Raw genomic sequence first — 20,037 nt, 5'->3', positions numbered from 1 at the left:
TGGAAACTGGCCACACATGAAATGCTCACAGTAATGCAGGACCAACAACACACATTACCAAATACTTACCAATAATACCAATCACCTACACAACCTCCAACCTACCATAAACATGACAGTACGGACTTAAAAAATTGGTAGCCTCACTACCTGATAATGGCAGCACTTCGAACACTTCCAAGTATACAGTGTTAGCGCCACGCAAGAGTGTTGGTGCACTGCTTACAACATGGACTCCAGTCCCAAAGTAGACCGCCTTGTGAAGACATGAGCAATGGACCTGCAAATTAGAAGGATGAGATGGATGCAGAGCCACATATCAATACACCATGCAGTGTACAATACAACAACAATATGCACTAGGAATTTATACACAGTATTGACTACAGACTGCCCACACATCAAATGGGAGTCCAACGTCACTGTGTAAGTCAATGTCACTTGGGCACACCCTTTGCAAGCCCATGGAAACGGGAAGCAGGAGGGGTGTGTGTCACACAAACCCAAGCATTTGACCCAAATTCAGGACAAGCCTGCATGTGCCCAGCCACAATACAGCGTATGCCCACGGGAGCCACACAAGGCAACACACTGTCCAAAAAATCAAAAATCAAATTTTTTTAAAAAAAAAGAAAAAATAATCAAAATGGGCCCGGGGGGGGGGTGGGAGAGGCCACCCAGGAGGTCCGAGGACAGGGTGCACACCAAAACCCACCTGTGTGGATCTTGCGAAAATAAAACACCTCCATGGGCTGATGGCCTGCACGGCTACCCTATTGTGGGAGAATTGCTGCTGTCGCTCTCCTCACCCTCTGCAGCTGCATCAGGAGGTGGTGGCACTATGGGAGGTAGCCCACGCAAAGCCCTAGTCTGGTCCTCCATGGCAGCAAGCATGCAGGTGTGGAAGGTCTGGTTCTGGAGGATAATTGTGCGTAGGTCCCCATTCAACAACTCACGGGATGCCCGGACCTCCGCCCTAGTTGCCTGCATCTCAGCTAAGAGCGTACGTGTGAGCCGCTCCAGCTGCTGTTCTGTCCTCATGTTAGCTGAAGCCTCAAGCTCAACCAGAGTTGCCCTGAGCTGACAGAGTTCCACCCTCAGGGCTTCCCTGCGGCCCTGGGACTCAATGGAAATGGCTTCCCGCAGAGTCTCCAGTGCCGCCCGCCTGTCCCTGTTGGACGCCAACATGTCCTCCCTGTGTGACTGGCTAATGGAGTCTGTTGCCTGCTGTAGTTGTTCAATTAGCCTTTCTTGGGGGACAATGGAAGTGGCCACCCTATCCATGGCCTGAGCCATCATCTCAGTTGATGCTGCCTGTTGGTTTGCCATACGGTATATGGATTGCTCCCATGCGGTATTGCCAGCTGGCGTACAGTCACCGCGTCGGAGGGCACCACACCTGTCTGGGGCAAGGCGAACTGCGCCTTGCTGTGCCGGCACTGCCTGAGGCTGCAGGACTACATTCCCCCTCTGATCTGCTGGCCCAGGAACAGGATCAGATGTAGCGGAGTGTGACCCTGCATCCGTAACCACCAAAGGTGGACCTACCAACACTGACATCCCCATTGAGGGTTCTACCCCTGGTGCAGGTGGGTTGGACAGTACAGAATCCCTCCCAGAAACACTTACCTGCGACGCCACATAGGTCTCATCATCCGAATCGACACCTGAATAGAGCTTGGGGGAGGTGCACCCAGAGACACCCCTTGAGATGACGGCCTGCAGCAAGTGTGGGTTCTCACCCACCACCACACCACGTCCCTCACTGGTGCCCGGTCGGCCTGAGACCCCTCCTGGATCTACACCATCTCCACAACCCCAGCAGTATAAAGTGTGTCATCCCCTGCAAAGACATGAAAGAAAAGAAATGGGAACAGGCATTAGCAACATGGAACACAATTAGGACTCATTGACACATGTACCACATGACTATAACCCTCCCATGCATGCGCTGTCACTGCGTATGAAGGGGAGGCAAATGGCACACATTGATGACACCAAGATGGAAGACCAACATGCTGCCTAGCAGTGCCATCACACATTGGCCTGTGATTGGCATGTCCAATACACATACATGACACATGCCATCACACAGATGGCATTTACCCTAGCCATGTCACACATGAGAAATGCCTAGTGAAAGTGGTGGAATGCAGACAATCAGCCTGAATGAACACAGAATAACATGCAACTATGTTGTGGCAAGATGACAAGTCAAGGGCAACTGGCGTGAGGTTGGGCTGAATGTCTACTGTTGCCAGAAGGGATACTGCAACACCCAAATCCTGGTGCGCAGAATGTATTGGATGAAGCACATGGGTGACCCAAACCACTCAGGCACACACACCCTCACCTGGCACTCAATCAGAAGCACTCACACACACACCATGTACATGGATGACACACACATGCATGTGCACTCACCGGACAATGCCTCGTAATCTGGCAGGTCTCCCACGCCTTGGATCTGTTCCTCCATGACGTAGGTCCCAGCAACATACTCATGTGGAGTGAGTTCAATGTCCTCTGCCGGAGACCCACCTCCAGTCACTAGAGTTGCGGCATGACTTGAGGCCAGCTTTTTCTTTGCCCTGTGCTTAAGGTCATTCCAGCGCTTGTAGCAATCATTAGCTGTGCGCCTCAGGAATCCAAGGGCACTTATGAGTTCCACAATGGTCTGCCAGTGTTCCTGACGTTGTGCATGTGTGGTCTTGCATCCTGCAGTAATCACCATTTCGCTGTCATGTGCGGACACATACTCCACAAGTGCATCAAGTTCGACCTGATTGAAGCTGGGCTTCCTTGGTGGGCCGGACTGTGTAGCCGTGTCTGGGGCATTAGCCTATACTGGACGAGCACTCTTCCTCTTCCGCTTGGAAGGTGGTGGTGATACTGAGTGTCCTACGCCACTCTGGACACTAGGGGCAGGAGCCCCGGTGGACTGTGGACTAGGAGTGTGGGAATGAACACTCACCATGGGACTTGGTGCAGGCATTAGCTGAAGTGTGATGTAGTCAGGGGGAACGTCAGCAGGATGGACTAGGACCGACACTGTCCTTGCTGGGACACTCAGAGCTGGGGTGGATGGAGCCGCAGCTGCCCCTGCAGCCTCCCCACCCTGCCTACTCGGGGCAGCAGATGACATAGCTGCCCCTGATCCACGTGGGCTGGTGACACCAACGTGCACCGCCACACGTGGCCTAGACCTGCTGACCTGGAAGTCAGCCATGGAGTCACCCAGTGCCAGGTCCGGTGCCACAATGGGCTGGTCCAACAAGGGCTGAGCAGGGATGGTGTCAGCCACGTTACACTCAACCAGGGGGGGGCACGGGTGTCCCTGACTGGTCACCCACACATGGGGGGCTAGGGGCACCCCGCAAGTCCTGGCCGCGTCCCCTACCGTATCCACCACGGCCACCTATTGTGGCTCTCCCACCTTTGCCACCCTTACCGCGTGCTCGCCTCCCAACCATGGCACTGATGTTGTTGTGCGTATGGGAGGTACAGTAAACTATTGTCCTGGGCAATTGAGGGTCAAAGGGGTAGGGTACTAGATGGAATTCGTACCCTAGTGCTCTAGCAAGGCTGTATGTGACCCCTGGGGGAAGATGACAGGTCACGCAACGCACAGGCACCCCGAAAAAGGGAAATAATGTGCACACAACCCCTCCTGGACCACGTGCGTGGAAAAAAAAACCTGCACTACGCTGAGGCACCCAGAAACACAAAAATGAACGTATGCGTGTCATAAGCAGCCTAGACTGACCTCTGAAGGGGTACGCAACACACGGGGCAAGCACAGATGTCAAATACGTGCGCGACTCACTGTCTGCCAGGAAAAATCGCGTGACAAATACGCGCGTGTGCGCGTTGGCAACACCCCCACCAAAAGAAGAGTTGTACGCTGTCTGAGGAGACAGGACAACAGGAGAAGTGAACGCTGTTTGAGGAAACAGGCCCAGGAAAAAGACAAGAAGAGAAAAAGCTGTCAGAGGTAACAGGGAGTACGAACTTGGAACGCCGTGAAGTAAATCGCGTGTGAACCGACAAGAAGTACAGATTTCACCCACTCGCTCTCCACAAAAAGCACGTACAAGGAAATGGCGTTCTACACGTACCTTTTAAAGATGCCCACAGGTCCAGTGTCACTTCCGCGTGTACGTGCTAAGGCCCCATACTCCAATTACACGAGCTGACACTCTGACGTGCAGTCATTGGACGTGTAACATGCACCCTTGTACAGGGAAACGCCCGCGCACGCATGTCACAGACGCGCATACGCGCTGGTGGCCCTTGGGCCAATGAATTCGCGTACGTGTGCTGACCCGCTTACGCGCTAAGGCCCTTTCCTCGAATTACACGCAGACGTGCTGGATTTTCACGTGCCAAATCACTCCGTATCAAGCTGGCCACGCGTAAGCACACAGAAGACCACGCTCCTGCCCAGAAGGCCGAATTACTGCCCCCCAGAGCCCCGAGCACGCTCCCACCTGCCATCTGCTGCTGCCTGATTGCCTGCTGCCCACAAACCCTGCCATTTGCTGTCTGCACATCAGCCAGGGGTGCTGTTGCTGTGACCACCCCTGCTGGAACCGAAGACTCCCGACTGGGATTCCATCGCTCCACAGCCCAGCCCCAGAACCCAGTTGCTCACCCACTCCTGCCTCTGGGGTTGTCATGTCGGGCACTGCAACATCTGGCACCACTGACAACTCCGGGCCAGAGAGGCAGAGGGGCACCAGCTTCACTGCCACCGAAGTTGGTGTCCTGGTGGAGCAAGTACTGGGGCAGTATGATACCCTCTTCGGAAGTTTGTGCGTCGACAAGGAAGGACGGACTCGGATCTGGACAGACATCGTGACTGCCATCAACGTGGAGGGGGTGGCAGTCCGTGACTTCCAACATGTCAAGAAGCGCTGGGAGTACTTCAGGTCCAGGACCCTCAACAAGGCCCGGCGCCTCTTGAAGGCAGCAGATTCTAAGGGGCGCCGGGGCCACTTTTCGGACGATCAGATGAGGGTCAAGGAACGCATATCCCCAGCTCCACCTCCAGGTCCTTGAGAGGCAGACCCGTCTGGAGTCGAGCGGTAAGTGTACATGCATCATGATTGTAAGCTGTGCGTGTGGTGATGTGCCCGTAGTGTGCATGTTGCACATGTGTTTGTATGGGGCCAAGTATGGGTGGGGGTGTACAGGGCCGTGAGGCTAACACATGCGAGGGCTGTCATGTGTGAGACATGGATGGTGCTTGTGTGTGTAGGCTTGCATGCCAAATGCAGTTGTGTGGGCACACATGTTTGGATGAATGTGTATGTAAGTAGGCATGTTTGTGATGTCACACATGGATGTTGTTTTCAGCTGCATGTATCAGCACTGTGTACATGTGCTTGTGTGTGTATTTGACAAGGGTGCAACAGTGATGCAACATGGATGCATGTGACAGCGGGATGTGGAAGCCTGATTGGCAGATGTGACATGGATGCCGATCTGAACACTGCGACAGTTTGCAGAGGTGTACACATGCATTCAAGTGTGGTGGTGTGTGTACATGCGTAGTGCGCTCCCTGTGTTGCATGTGATGTCTGGCTCACCTTTGCCTGCTCATGCTGTTGTATGTGTATGGATGGTGCTGGCAGTTGCAATATGGCTGTGTTATGGCTTATGTGTGCAAGTTGAAATGACATGTGTGTTGGCAATTGTGATGCCATGTCTGAGGTTTGCCAATGCCACTCATGTACAACTGTCATGTGTGCATGTGTCCATTGTACAGTGCCCTGATGCCTGTGTTTTATTTCTCCCTGTCTGCAGCGTCAACTGATGAAGAGGGCGGAGAAGGTGCTGTGGAGCACAGCGGCGGGGATCGCACCGCCAGCCGGAGACGCAAGGCCCGGCTCCCCTCCCAGGTTGTGATCTCGTCGGGGAGTGAGGAGTCCGGTGCCGCGTACCAGGCCGCAGCTGCCGGGGGGAGGTCCAAGAGGCGGAGGTCGGAGTTGGACTCCTCGGCAGCAGAAGGGGCAGCTGGGACCCCACAGGGCCCAACGGGGGAAGATGGCACGGAGTCATCCAGGTTGGTGGGGGGTTTGGTGGAGGAGGAGGCCGTGCAAGCAACAGAGATGGGGTCTGGAGGTGGGGATTCCACTGGTGCTAGTGGTGCAGTGCAGGACCAGGGACAGGAGGCAGCACAGGCCGCCGCGGAGGTGCCTGTGTGCAATCCTGTCCCTGATCCTGTCACTGCATCATCTTGCACCAGCAGGGATGCCTACGTCCAGACCCGTTTTCAGGCAGGGGATGAGCTCACAACAACTGGCCTTCCTCTGCCTGCGGACGTGGCTATCCAGGTCCGGGTTGAGCCTGTCCTAACTGGTGTGGCGTTGCGTCAACGGGCCATGCAAGGTGACCTGCAGTCTTTTCATGAGGAGACTGCACGTCATCTCGAATGGCTCGTTGACCGTGTCGGCCTCCTGGGACAGGTCACCCAGGCCGGATTCTTCCGTTTGATGGGGCTTGCTGGCAGACCCTCGGCGCCATGGAGGAGGACCGCCTCCGGGACATTGAGCAGGAGTTCGATGATGCCCTGGCCCGGAACATCCCGAAGTGAGCCGTCGGACTAGCCCGTTGCCCTTGTAAATAGTTCTGTAGTTAGTGTTAGGTTTCCTTTGGTTTTGCATTTTTTTTGGACCTTTTGGACAATGGGCCACATTTTTGTATATAGTTTTTTTTATTAGGTAGTGTTATTAGATAGGTTTCATTTCTTCTGTTGGGATCATGGACCCTGGATTGTTTATCTGTATATAGTTGACTGTTGGATTTTCTATTTTTTTTTAATGATTTACCCATGGAGCAATGGTTTTCGATTTTAATTTTCCATTGGATTTACTTTTGTGAACTGTGACTTTGGACACCTTTCCTTTGGATTATGATTTGTGGTTTTACATTATTTTACGGACATGTTTTTTTTTTTTAATTCCCATTTTCATTTGTTTATTTTTGATTCAATTTATGTTGCTTTTAATACATATGTTTTCTTCAAACTTCAATGTGTAGTATCATCTCATTGGTTTCATGCATATCATGATATGGGTTTTGACATTCACTGACACCCATTGTGTGTATGTGAGGGACATGTGTTCATTTACAAACTTGCCATTGGGGTTGTATCATGTAATTACCATTTCTAAGTGGGTGGATGCAATACTCGGGTGGGTGTTTGGCATTTGGAGGCTGCCCATAAGGCCCAGGGATCTAGATTGTGATGACATGTTGGCTGGGGGACATGTGTGGGGGCCTGCTGGCAGGTGCCCCTGACTGGTGGGGGGTGGGGGTGCTGGGAGACATGAGTGGGGGCCTGGTGGAGGGTGCCCCACAGTGCTGGGGGGTGGGGATGCAGGGGGACATGAGTTGGACATGAGTGGGGGCTTGGTGGAGGGTGCCCCACAGTGCTGGGGGGTGGGTGTGCAGGGGGACATGAGTTGGACATGAGTGGGAGCCTGGTGGAGGGTGCCCCACAGTGCTGGGGGGTGGGGGTGCTGGGAGACATGAGTGGGGGCCTGGTGGAGGGTGGCCCACAGTGCTGGCGGGTGGGGGTGCTGGGAGACATGAGTTGGACATGAGTGGGGGCCTGGTGGAGGGTGCCCCTCAGTGCTGGGGGGTGGGGGTGCTGGGAGACATGAGTTCGACATGAGTGGGGGCCTGGTGGAGGGTGCCCCACAGTGCTGGGGGGTGGGGGTGCTGGGAGACATGAGTTGGACATGAGTGGGGGCCTAGTGGAGGGTGCCCCACAGTGCTGGGGGGTGGGGGTGCTGGGAGACATGAGTGGGGGCCTGGTGGAGGGTGGCCCACAGTGCTAAGGGATGGGGGTCCTGGGAGACATAAGTTGGGCATGAGTGGGGGCCTGGTGGAGGGTGCCCCACAGTGCTGGGGTATGGGGGTGCAGGGGGACATGAGTTGGACATGAGTGGGGGCCTGGTGGAGGGTGCCCCACAGTGATAGGGGGTGGGGGTGCTGGGAGACATGAGTGGGGGCCTGGTGGAGGGGCCCCACAGTGCTGGGGGGTGGGGGTGCTGGGAGACATGAGTTGGACATGAGTGGGGGCCTGGTGGAGGGTGCACCACAGTGCTGGGGGGTGGAGGTGCAGGGGGACATGCATTGGTGGGCAGTAGTGCAAGGTGACATGTGGGTTGGCTGGGGGGCATGGGCATGGTGGATGGGCTGCCTGCGGGACATGTGCAGGGTAGTCCCCTGTGGTGTGGGCCGCCTGCAGGGGCCGTGGAGGGTGTCGAGTGAACAGCTGGGAGGACCCACACGGCCGATTCACGCGTAGGACTGCCCGGCACCCCCGGAATCCACGTAGGCTGCTGGATTCACGTGTGGAATTTCCCTTGCACCTTGGAATACACGTACCCTGCTGAAATCGCGTGTGGAGCTTCCCACGCACCCCGAAATACACGCACCATGGACAATCGCGTGTGGAACTTTCCGTGCACCTTGGAATACACATACCCTGCTAAAATCGCGTGTGGAACTTTCCGCGCACCTTGGAATACACATACCCTGCTGAATTTGCGTGTGGAACTTCCCGTGCACCCCGAAATACACGTGCCCAGGGCAATCGCGTGTGGTACTTCCCGCGCACCTTGGAATACACGTACCCTGCTGAAATCGCGTGTGGAATTTCCCACGCACCGCGAAATACACGTACCCAGGGCAATCGCATGTGGAACTTCCCGCGAACCCCATAATACACGTACCCTGCTGATATTGCGTGTGGAAGTTCACGCGGACCCATAATACACGTACCCTGATGAATTTGCGTGTCAGACTACACGCGCAACCCTGATATGCACGTACACAGGCAAATCGCACTGCTGAGGGTTGGGGGGGTGGTAGGAAAGAGTGGGGGCCTGGTGGAGGGTGCCCCTGGATGCTGGGGGGTGGGGGTGCTGGGAGACATGAGTGTGGGCCTGGTGGAGGGCGCCCCACAGTGCTGGGGGGTGGGGGTGCAGGGGGACATGAGTTGGACATGTGTGGGGGCCTGCTGGAAGGTGCCCCACAGTGCTGGGGGGTGAGGGTGCTGGGAGACATGCGTTGTTGATCAGTAGTGCAATGTGACATGTGGCTTGGCTAGGGGGCATGGCCATGGTGGATGGGCTGCCTGCGGGACATGAGCAGGGGTGCAGGGTGGTACCTTTTGTTGTGGGCTGGCTGCAGGGGCCGTGGAGGGTGTAGAGGGAACACCTTGGAAGAACCACACAGCCAATTCACCTGTAGTGCTCCCCGTGCACCCCTGAAATACACGTGCCCTGATGGAATCGCGTGTGATACTTCCCGCGCACCCCTGAAATACACGTACCCTGATGGAATCGCGTATGATACGTCCCGCGCACCCCTGAAATACACGTACCCTGCTGATTTTGCATGTGATACTTCCCACGCACCCCTGGAATACACGTGCCCTGATGGAATCGCATGTGTTACTTCACGCGCACCCCTGATGTACACGTACCCAGGACAATCACGTGTGAAACTTCCCGCGAACCACTGAAATACACGTTCCCCGCTTGGCGTTTGCTGTTTGGCAGCCCTGTGAACTGGCCCAGGATTAGCGCAGCCCTTTGCGATGAAATGGGAATTTTGAAGGCTTTTCCTTGCGCGAGGGCATTCTTGGGGGCGTAACTGGCACTGCTGCAGGGTCGCTGCGCCACTCTGCACCATGGCTGGTTTTGGAGGCTGGAATCCATGACTACGCTGTGCAATGAAATGGATTTTATCGCACGCGGCTGACGCAGTGTATCGCACGGGGACACTGTGCGCCAGCCGCGTGCGCCAATTTTGTGCGAAATTCTATGAATTACCCTGACTGTCTCTTGGGACCTTAGACTTGCCCCCTTCTCGTCAGCTTCCCTCTTCCGGGTTCACTGTTGCCAACTTTACATTCACATTCAGTAGGATGTTATCCATGAGGTGTTGGAATGTAGATGAAGCGACTTGCCAGTACCCCTTGGTTAAATTTAGGGTGGATAGACAGGTAGCTGTTCGAGTTTATCAATTAAGTCATTGATGCATGACATTGGATAGGCATTGAAGGTGGATGTGGCATTCACTTGATGGAAGTCTATGCAGAATCTCCAGGAACGGTCAGGTTTTGTAACCAACACGATAGGAGAGGACCATGGACTTGAGGAGGGCTCAATAATATTGGCCTTCAACATTTTGTTGAGTTCCTCGAGTACTATCTGCTTACGTGCCTCTGGTAGACGATGGGGTTTTAAATTAACCACTTTGCATTTAGGGGTTTGAATTTAATGGTATGTACCTTTTACTCTTACTGTTTTTTCTGAGAATTCAGTCGGGGTCAATAATGTACGTTAAGACATCTATCCCTAACTTCCATGCTAAGCCAGATTTTGGGGCTAATCGTATGTAACACCCCAGAGGGGGTATCAAAACCAAGTCTGTAGGAATCATTCCTCTTTTCCCAGGGGGTACAATAACTTGCCTACTACTACAGATATCAAACCCTATTGATTCCTTGGTGGCGGTGGAAAGGTTAGAGGCTCTCTGACTACGTTTTTAAATTGTAGAGTTTCCCAATTTGTTCCAATTGAGTCACATCCCACCCCTGACACCATATATAAGGAACTCATGGTGGCAACAGTAAAGACAGACACAAGTTATCACAGTTGAAGGGTGTTTATTGTATGCAGGTTGGAAAAATGCCTAATCTAAACCTAAATCTAAATGGGAGCAAGCAGTGACCATCAAATAAATATAAGGCAGTCCTATTGGCGTTGTGTCAAAATAAAAAGGGGCCTATGCTAAGAAACCTATTGCCAAACCTTACAACTAATACAAAATGGTGTGGGATAGTTCTCAAGAAAAGAAAGAAGTGTTCAAAAATAATATGTCAGGATGCAGTAGCTTGGGTCTCCCTTCCCCACATATTAAGCACAGGGTAAGGTGGGATCTTGGAGCACAGTACAGTCCCGAGCTTCCCCAGCACAAGGCAACAGTTCCACTTGCAGCTATCAAGACCATTGATGGCCAAGTCTCCTTTCTCCTGAAAGTCTCTTGCCTTCGAAGTCCTGACGTAGTAAAATAACAAAACAAAACATTTCTGCAACAAAAAGAGTGTTTGTTTCCTTGTTTCACTTAGGGTAAATATTATTCACCCTTGGGTCCCCATCTTCCGGGCGCTGACTCCTCTTTACTTTCAGCCTCCCTCCACCATGTTCACTTATGGCTTTTCTTGCCTTCACAATTCTTAATGTCTTTTTAAACAGTTCCAGTGGACATCCCTCGACCGTGTTCACGCTTGTCAACACACTGTCTCTTGGGACTTTAAACTTGCCCCCTTCTCATCAGCTTCCCTCTTCCGAGTTCACTCTTGACAACTTTACATTCACATTCAGTAGGATGTAACCCATGAGGTGTCGGAAGGTAGCTGGTACACCGTGTAGGCCGAAAGGGAGGACTTTTAAACTAGAATAATCCTAAGCGTGTTGAAAACACATTTTATTCCATATCTGGCCCATATACGGGGACTTGTCACTACCCCTTGGTTAAATTTAGGGTGGATAGATAGGTGGCTGTTCCGAGTTTTTTCAATTAAGTCATTGATGCGTGGCATGGGATAGGCATCGGTGGTGGATGTGGCATTCACTTCACAGAAGTCTATACAGAATCTTCAGGAACGGTTAGGTTTTGTAATGAACATGATAGGAGAGGACCATGGAATTGAGGAGGGCTCAATAATATTTGCCTTCAACATTTTGTTGACTCCCTCGATTACTATCTGTTTACGTGCTCTGGTAGACAATGGGGTTTTAGATTAACCACTTTGCCTTTAGGGGTTTGAATATATTGGTATGTACCTTTTACTCTTCCTGGTTTTTCTGAGAATACATCAGGGAAGGAGACAACTACATCTTATAGATCTTCTTGTTGTTGGATAGATAACTCAGAAGGAATTAAGTCATGTATATCTTCTGGAACGAGGCAGGCTAGTACTTTGGTGTCATGGTCACCTGCCCTAGGACACAGACCCCACACCATCAGTTGATGGGGGCAAAGGGTCACATAACCCAATGTCACCCCTTTGGGACGTATCAACACACGGGGCACCTTTGGAGCCAGGCTCATGTAAGAATATAAATGGGAATTCTTCATTACAGCACCAGAGCGCTTTACTGTACCATACTGTCTATGTGTTTTTACTTCAAGAGCAGTTCCACGTGCAGACTATTTTGTGCGTGACTCCCAGGGCTTGGCTGCACGTGCAGAATTCTAGGTGTGGCAGGGTGTAGCAGGCAAGCCAGCACAAGTGGCCGTGGCCTACGGAACTCAGCTATATAAGCTGTTCCATCCCCTAGGCCAACGGTACGCGTTAATTTGCACTCGAGTGCAACGTAAAGCTCACCGCCGCCTGAGTTATCAGACCTACCTCTTGGATACAGCATCTTACCTGGGTGGGTACCGCTTGGAGTCCGGTGTCCATCCTACCATCTGCAGATTCATTCTCTTGAACTCTGCGATCCTGATCTCAGTACCACCGCACATCGCGTTCTTTGTTCTCAAAGCCAATTCCTGTGGAAGAAACGAAAGACAAGGGCCCTCATGCCGAGTATGGTGGTAGTCATGGTGCTATTTGTGCCATGACTGCCTCCCATACCGGTACCAACTCCGGTTTGGTACAATGGGGACTTACCGGTCCATTCCGACCTTGGAGGGACCGGTAAGTCCCCATTTACCAAACCATTCCCCATTCCCATTTGAGCCCCCATAGGGTTCAATGGGAATGGGGAGGGCGCAAATAACGGCCGGCAGATGCCAAGCCCGTTATTTGCGCCCAGGTCCTTTAACGGGTCCCGTCCTTAACACCTGGTCAGACCAGGCGTTAAGGAAGGGACCCGCTAAGGGACCTCGTAGTAGGGCTGTAAGGGTTTACCGGCACTGGTTTCCTTACCGGTGCCCGGTATCCCTTACCGCCTTACTCGGAATGAGGGCCAAGGTTAGAACATTATTCAACACTCCATTTGGGGTGACGCCTCAGTCAATCCTTGCGCGTATCCCTGAGGACCACTTACCAGTCGCCGGACCATCATAAAGCCATCTTCGTTCCCTCTGGATTCTGCCCCGTGCCTCGCAGCTGCAGCAGGGTCCACATCATCGCCTATATGGGGAAAAGGCAAAACAGAGACATTACTTATGAAGCAAACAGCAATACTGGAACGAACAATACAAACACTGCTAAAGCAGACTGAAAGCCGACAGGCGAAACAAAACAACACTTACCTGAAGCGACGTGGACTAGTCACAGCTGGACTTGGCTACCACATACGAGGGACCAGTGAAGGAACTCGGATCCCGATATCAAGCACCCTGCCAGAAGCAGCAGGACGTAGAGAGCTCGCCATCAACACTCCTCAGGTGAGCCTCTCAGGAACAGCGCATTCTCACGAAAACCACAGCCGTGGAAGAAGAGTTGGGGAAGTGGGGAAAAGGGTCACAGACTGAAATACTCACGCCCCCTTATGTCCATGCAGGAGCAGCATCACCAATAATCGCAGTCCACTGCATAATCGTAAAGGGAGAAAGCCAGACAAGAGTGATCTCAGTCAGGGAGGAATGCAACCGTGCCCCAACGTCCCCGCAGAGACCAGGTGAGCATAACAGAATGCAAAGCCTCTATGAATCTCTGCCTGGGCGTAATGGAAACTTCTGAGACGGACCAGTTGGCCCGATTACTGGGAGAGTTACGGGCTGAAGTACATGCCTCAAGACAGGAAACCAATGCCCTAAGGAGGGATCTAATTGTGAACTGGGAGCGGACAGATGAACTAGCAAGGCAAATGCTCCAGGCACAGGCAGGCCAGGTCCCATTGCCGGGGTATGCCACTCCTGCCACACCTCCACAGCCCATGCCTGTACAGGTGGTTCTTCCAGGGGGGGTTCCTCTGGCCCCACCAGAATGCTTCACAGGCGATCCGAATAAGTATACCATCTTTATGAATCAATGTCGCCTACATTTCTTGTGCAGACCTGGGGCATTCCCCAACGATCAAGCGAGAGTGGCATTTGTACTCTCATATTTGGGAGGTAGTGAAGCAGATTGGTCAATACCCGTGGTAAACCAGGATGATCCTTTGCTTCGAGACTTCAGAGGTTTCCAGCGTGAAATGGTAAAACTATTTGCATGGCATACTCAAGGGCGGGCTCTGGACAATGAACTGTTATCACTACGGCAGGGCAATCAAGACCTACTAACATATATTGCTTCCTTCAATCATCTGATAGCACAAACTAACTGGCCAGAGGAGAAAAGAAATATGCTCTTTTACCGAGGCTTGCGAGGGGAATTTAAGGATGTATTATCCCAAGTAGTAAATCCCGCGAAAGATGTGCTGAATACATCGATCTGACAGTGCAGCTCGATCACAGATTGCAGGGTCGGAAGATGGATCGGGCCAAGGCCGAGGGGCGGTCTGTCTATGTGTGACCTCGTGAGAATCAAACCAAATCACACGATCAGTCCGATCCAATGCAAATCGGAGGCTTGAGGAGCCCACTCAACAAGGCAGAAAGGGAGAAAAGGAGACAGCAGCAGCTTTGTTTGTACTGTGGTAAGGCAGGTCACTATCTCTGAGAATGCCTGGTGAAACCACCCAGGAAAGCAGTTGGAGCAACTGACAAGGGTGAAGAAGAGGAAGAGAACTCAGGAAACTCCAAAGTCCGGCAAGAGTAGGGGTCCACTTGTCGAGCGGTGAAAAGGAACCTATACAGACCTCACATCTAGTCATCTCTGTGCTCCTGGTAAACCACAAGCAACCGTCAAAAATACATGCCTTGGAGACATACATTGACAGTGGGGCTGTGGGAAATTACATGGACCAAGATCTGGCTACCCGGATATGCCTTCCTCTCCAACAGAAGCAGGTTTCGGAAAATGTCACAGCAGTTGATGGATCTCAGCTATCATCAGGCCTGGTGACGCATTACACCGAGAAGGTCACGCTTCTGTGTCAGGATGGTCACCAAGAGGACATTACCTTTGATATCATCGGCGCTCCTCAGTTCCAGATGATATTGGGAATACTCTGGCTGGAGACCCAAAATCCCAGGATTGACTGGCGTAAACGAGTTCTGACCTTTCCCCAAGACGGTGCCGACACCTGTTATAGCAAGGGATTCTCATTAAAAGGTCTTACCAACCCAGGTTTGTTGAAGAAAGAAACCATACTGGGCCTCACCAGTTCACTACCACCTGAATACCTGGATTACCAAGATGTCTTTCAAAAAGAGCAAGCAAACACCCTACCTCCACACAGACCATATGACTGCCAAATTTATCTCGTACCTGGAGCTCAAGTTCCCTGCAGCTGGATTTACGCCCTAACAGAACAGGAAAACCAGCATCTAAAAACCTACCTCGATCATTATCTGGCAAATGGCTTCATTCATCCGTCCAAGTCCCCTGCATCCTCGCCCCTCTTTTTTGTGCCTAAAAAGGAGGGAGACCTGAGAACTTGCATTGACTACAGAGCACTTAACCAGATCACGGTAAAAAAACGGTACCCGTTACCGCTTATCCCCGAGCTCTTGGATCAAGTCAAAAACATTCAGATATATACAAAACTAGACTTACGAGGGGCCTACCATCTAGTGAGAGTAAAAAAAGGAGAAGAGTGGAAGACGGCCTTTTGCACGAAATATGGCCTTTATGAATATTATGCCCTTTGGACTATGTAATGCCCAGGTGGCGTTCCAATTTTTCATGAATGACGTGCTCCGTGAACTGTTGGGCATCTGCGCTCTTGTCTACATTGATGACATTCTTATCTATTCGACCACCAAGGAGGACCACGTCAACCATGTCCGGGCAGTTTTGGAGATACTGCGGCAACACAGACTTTATGCCAAACTGGAGAAATGCTTCTTTCATGTGGTAGAGGTAGAATTCCTCAGCTTTATTCTCATACCTCAGGGCGTACGCATGGACACGCGCAAGGTAGACGATATCCTTGACTGGCCCTCACCGACATCCATAAAGGGGGTACAGAGTGCACTCAAGTTTGCCAACTTTTCTCGCCGGTTCATTCCCGGGTTCTCCCAGATTGTCCACCCAATCACCTCTTTACTACGGAAAAATAAACAATTTAATTGGTCCGCAGAGGCAGAGAAAGCCTTCCAGGAGCTAAAACAAGCATTTACCACAGCACCAATTCTACAGCATCCTCAACCAGAACTACCATACATTAGTCGAAAGTAATGCTTCCAACATAGCAATGGGAGCAGTCCTGTCACAACGAGACTCCGAAACAGGCCAGTTGCATCCCGTGGCATTCTGGTCTCGCAAGTTTTCAGCCCCTGATTTGAATTATGCAATCACTGATAAAGAACTGCTAGCAATTAAGGCAGCGTTCAAAGCCTGGAGACATTGGGCCTCATTACAACTCTGGCGGTAGCCGTGCCGTTTTTAAAGGCACGGCTGCCGCCAGAGTTGCATTTTTTCTGGCACCCGCAAATGGGCAGTAACCGGGTCATGTCGAGCTTGGCAGACCCGGTAATTGCCCATTTGAGGGTGCTGGAATCAAGGGCCTCCCGATCCCCATTCTGTCCCATACGGCTGAATGGGGATGGTGAAGTAAGATGCACCAGCACATTCAGAGTTGTGCCGTTGCATCCGGCGTGCTCTGCTCACGGGTGCCATTACACCCGCCAGGAAAAACCTGGCGGGTGACACGCACCCGCGAGCAGAACTGATAGTATGGCGGTCCGGGAACTACGGTACCGGCATGCTTACTGGTACCGTAGTTCCCGGACCTCCATGCCCATAATGAGGCCCTTTATCTTCTTGGAGCTAGACATACAGTCACTGTCATCACAGATCATCGCAATCTACAATATCTAAAGACTGCTAAAGCGCAATCATCACACCAATTCCGCTAGACTCTCTTCTTTGTGGAATACGACTTTGTCATCATCTATAGACCCGGAGTACGCAATGGAAAAGCGGACGCCCTGTCTCGCATGAGTGAGGGAGAATAGGCATTCACTACACCAGACCCTGTGGCCATCATCTCTGAAGGATGAATCCAAGGCATGATTGCCGCAACCACCACTCGCTTAAAATTTGACCTGCAACACTTGATGAGTCCACCAGCGCAACAGGAATGGCTAGGGAAGGGAGACCGGTATACAATCGTGGACAACCTACAATACTACCAAGGACGATTGTACATCCCGGATAAAGTATTACAGAATCAAATCATCGCAAACTATCACAATTCATTAGTAGAATGGCATCCAGGGATAGCCAAAACCCAAGCTAAAATAAAAAGAAATTACTGGTGGACAACTTGGCGAAAGGACATTGTCCAGTTCATCGCAACCTGTGGCACCTGTGCACAACACAAGTTCCAAAAACAAAGTCCTGCACGTCTGCTACGTCCTTTAGAAGTGCCCCCAGCACCTTGGCATATGCTATCAATGGATTTTATTACAGTCCTTCCGTCCTGTAACAGATACAATACTATCTTAGTCGTCGTAGATCTGTTTTCCAAAATGGCCCACTTTATTCCCCTGAAAGGTATCACAACTGCTTCTACTCTAGCTACGGTGTTTTTGGAACAGATTGTGCGGCTACACGGGTTCCCATCAATGTTGATATCAAACCGAGGAACTCAGTTTGTCTCTGCATTCTGGAAAAGGTGTTGTAAAATTGCCATCACCCTCAAACAGACGACCAGACCGAATGGACTAACCAGACCCTCGAGCAATATATAAGGTGCATGCTGCAACAAACTGAGGATACCTGGAAGGACATACTTTGGTTAGCAGAATATGCATATAACAACTCCATTTAAACCAGTACTGGACAAAGCCCATTCTACATAGTGTATGGTCGACATCCACGGACATCCGTTTTCGACCCACTCAAATCATTAGAAATGCCTGCTGTAACGACCTTACACAAAACCATCACCCAGGTTTTTAAGGAAGCAGCACAGGATCTTGCCAGAGCCAAAGAGAAACAGAAGCAGTTTGCGGATCACAACCGAAGGGAAGCTCCCAACTACCAAGTCGGAGACAAGGTTTGGTGAGCATCCAAAAACATCCCTCTGAAAGGACCATGGGCGTTCCATCCCAGATACCTGGGACCCTACACTATCAAGGCTGTGATAAACCCTGCGGCCATGAAATTAGAATTACCGCTCACATGCGGATCCACCCGGTGTTTCATGTCTCCCTCCTAAAACCATTGAGACCAGGTACGCGGATTGATACTCCACCAGATTCCAAAATAGTTGAAGGAGAACCAGAATACGAAGGATCCTAGACTCTAAGATGGTCCGGTCCAAGTTATACTACCTTATAGACTGGAAAGGTTATGGACCCCAAGATCAGACCTGAGCTCCACGATTAATCAGGCAGTTCCACCGCAATAACCCCACTAAACCAGGGCCAGGGGGCAAACGACCCATGTGAAGGGCCTTGAGGGGGAGTGCTGTCATGGCCACAGGCCCCAGAACACAAAACCCACACCATCTAGTGATGGGGGCAATGGGTCACTTGACTCACTTTGGGACCTATAAACACAGGGGCCCTGGCTTGACTCAGTCCTGATGTCTTATTTCAGTGCAGGAGTGGTTTTACTTTATTTCAGTGCAGGAGTGGTTTTATTTTACAAGAACTTTCCAGGAGCTGAAAGCCTTTATTCCAGAGAAGATCCTCATGTGCTGGCTCATCGGGTGTGGCTTCCTAGGCCTGGTCTTCATGTGCTGACTCATCGGGTGTGGCAGGGTGTAGCAGGGTGTGGCAGGGTGTGGCAGGCAGGCTGAACCTGGTGGGTGTGGCTTCAGAAGCTCAGCTATATAAGCTGCTCCATCCTTAACGCTGGTGCTTCGCGTTACTGTGCAGTTGCGTGCAACGTAACACTCACCGCCACTTGGACCAGTTTACTTACCTTTTAAACCAGGCGTTCTCCTGCATACTCACCTCCAGGAAACCAGTGCTTCATCGCTTCATCTGGAGACTCATCTCCTGACATCCAGTGATCTTGATCCCGGCGCAGTACTGCACTCCGCATCCACGAACTCAGACCCTGTGAAGAAGAAGAAAGACAGGGTTAGAACATCCGTCCTAGGGCTGCGCTGCATTTGAACCCTGTGCGCCCCTAGTTAACAACTTACCCGCTACTGTACCACTGCAGCTTCCTTCCTCATTCCCTCCGGCAATATCACCTGCAAGGGAAGAAAGCAAAAGAGCAAACATCATAAGTGGAACAGACAGCAATACAAGACAACAAACTTTAGAATACAACAAAAACAGACGAGGAAAGACAAAGGCAAACCGGAACACTTAACTGATGCATAGTGGCTTAGTCGCAGCAGGACTGGACTACCACGTGCAAGGGACCAGTGAAGGAACTCGGTCCAGATCATACAAGTGCCCCTGCCAGAAGCAGCAGGACGGAGTGCTCGCCAAAACTAATAAACAGGTGAGCTTTCCATGGACAGCGCATCCCACGGGTACCACGGTTTGGGAGAAGGGGTCCGGAAGGGGATCAGGTGCACAAGCTGGCATACTCACCCCCCAAATCTCCATGCAGGAGCAGTCCCGAGCAGCATCACCTATTACCACCAGTCACCACATAAGCGCAGAGGGCGAAGTCGAACCCGAGCGACCTCACCCCCGGGAGGGCTGCAACCGTGCCCCAACGCCTCTGCAGAGACCAGGTGAGCATAACACTACCACATACGAAGGACCTGTGAAGGAACTCAGATCCCAACATCAAGCGCCCCTGCCAGAAGCAGAAGGACGGAGAGCTCGCCATCAACAATCCTCAGGTGAGCCTCCCAGGAACAGCGTATTCTCACAAAAACCACAGCCGGGAGGAAGAGTTGGGAAAGGGGGGTAAGGGTCACAGACTGAAATACTCACACACCCTTATGTCCATGCAGGAGCAGCATCACCAATAATCGCAGTCCACCGCATAATCAGAGAGGGAGAAAGCTAGACAAGAGTGATCTCAGTCAGGGA

This window comes from Ambystoma mexicanum, chromosome 1q (genome assembly GCF_040938575.1).
Source record: "Ambystoma mexicanum isolate Mex_15411 chromosome 1q, UKY_AmexF1_1, whole genome shotgun sequence".
NCBI classification, from domain to species: Eukaryota; Metazoa; Chordata; class Amphibia; order Caudata; family Ambystomatidae; genus Ambystoma; species Ambystoma mexicanum.
The sequence above is the reverse complement of the archived record's forward strand: the minus strand, read 5'-3'. Positions refer to the sequence as shown.